Source organism: Priapulus caudatus, unplaced genomic scaffold (assembly GCF_000485595.1).
Source record: "Priapulus caudatus unplaced genomic scaffold, Priapulus_caudatus-5.0.1 Scaffold1097, whole genome shotgun sequence".
Lineage (NCBI taxonomy): Eukaryota > Metazoa > Priapulida > Priapulimorpha > Priapulimorphida > Priapulidae > Priapulus > Priapulus caudatus.
The window spans coordinates 71,245-73,362 of NW_014578158.1; positions in this window are offsets into that span (position 1 = coordinate 71,245).

The window sequence follows — 2,118 nt, forward strand, 5'->3', positions numbered from 1 at the left end:
TTGTTGTCATGCGGAAAACCCAGGCATCAAATTGGGCTGTCCGCAACAATGTCTCGTTGTCCCAAAAAATATCCCCAAATCTCCTATTTTCAATCACATAATAATATGATCAGAAAACACTCAAAAACAGTGGCGTACGCGTAGCCAGGATGTTTTAACAAGGGGGGCCAAAAACAGTAAACTGCGCAAAATAGTGGATGACTTAATATTTTACTGGCTCCTCCGCCTCCCTCTCCACACCCTACGGCTCCTCTACCTCTCAGCTCTGCAATCTTTGTTTTGGGCGCCATGCGAAAAGGCGACATTTGTGTTCATTGTTCTCTGCTCCCAAGATATGTAATTGTTCAGTGGCGGGTCTAGGATTCCAAGGAGGTGGGGGTGAAAAACAGGCGGGGGTATGGGGGTCCAGGTCCTCCCCCAGAAAATTTTGGAAACTTGCTGGTTTGCTGGTTCCAAATCGAGTTCACCTCTCATAAATCAGAAAACCTGACATATATACCAGTGTTGGAAATAGCAGCTGGTCCCATATTTTTATATTATTCACGATTTAATTCACGATTAAGATTTCTTGATGAGCTAGAAAACACTCGGATCTGAAGTATGAAACTGAACATTATTGTGCCAGCTAGCCTATACCAGTTGGTTGGGATTGATTGTCAGTTCAGATGCAAAATATTGAAAGCAAAAGGCAAAAGCACCATAGATTAATTGGGTACCACGCGTATATAAGATAGCCGAGTCGGTTTAGAGTTAGTGACTTAGTGTTAGTGTTAGGGATAGGGTTTCTTGGTTGTCCACCGGACAATGTCTCAGACTGGTTAGGTTGTCCGGCGCAAATTATGGTTGTCTCGGACAACCGGACAACGCTTATTTCGAGCACTGTTTTCTAAATAGCTTCATGGCAAGTTCATGTTTAATAGTTGCGATGTTTTTGCGATCAGATGTGAATGAAAGCTTTGTTTGTTTTTATTCATTCCTGATCGCATTGATAGTTTGATTATTTTTACTATCTCCACAGGGATCTGATATTGTGATGATACGAATACTAACACGATCATAAAATGTCAATTTGTTTATATAATAATAACCTTTATTTTAGTTTATACGATAGGGGGCCTATTATTATTTCAAGTTTATTATTATTTAATACTCTATTGTATTTATATCATTATAAGTTATTTTAGATTATATTACTATATATGTGTTTGTTTAGAGTTATATACATATATATGCCTATATTGTTAAACTCAAGTTTAGTTTATAATTATTAATATATATTTAGTTATTACTGTATTATTTTCATGTAGAGTTTAATACTTTGGTTTATCGTTTAGGTCAGCTTGGCATAATACTCTAGTGCTAACTAATGAATCATACCTCAAACCTGCTAACGATGCAACTATTTTGTTGGTAAAAAGGTGCTCAAACTTGCTTATACAGAGATTACTATATAAATAGGGCAGGGTTCGACACTAACCCACGTCCGAACGGGTAAATGCTTGGTCCGGTCGCATACAACCAGAGTGCTAGTGGCCCGACTGGTCGTGTTAGAATTGGTCATATAGTACTCGCACATAGTTACATGACATCATTTCACACCTTTCTGCCTTATAAGTCACATTTGTAATTACAAAATGCACAATTGTCACAATGTCAGTAGTGCAAGGCAAAACATCGAATCTTTATTACGGTGTTCGTGCTTAAAACAATACCTGTCAGTGTCAGGGCTAGTGGTTTTCCTGGGGGCCGTTTCACGAAGCGCTCGTTAAGTTAGTGATGGGTTAAAGAGGGGTTTTAGGATATCCTTATATATAGAGTGTTTCACGAAAGCCTCGCTAAGTTTCCCCGTTTCACAAACGTCTCGCTAACTCAACGACGTTGCTATTAAGGAGGAATATTAAGGACAGGTCAGGGGCAGTACTTAGGCTATCGTACATCAAGCAACGCGCGATTTCCCGCGTGTTTTTATTGTTTTGGCAAGCCGTAGTGTAAAGCGAAATCCCGCCGAGAAGGTAACTTCTGTGTCTACGAGAATACTGTGCAAGGCCTGTGAAGGCATGACACGCAGGGGTTAAGTGTGGCTAAGAAGCTTCTAATTGTGGTAGCAGATTTTTGAAG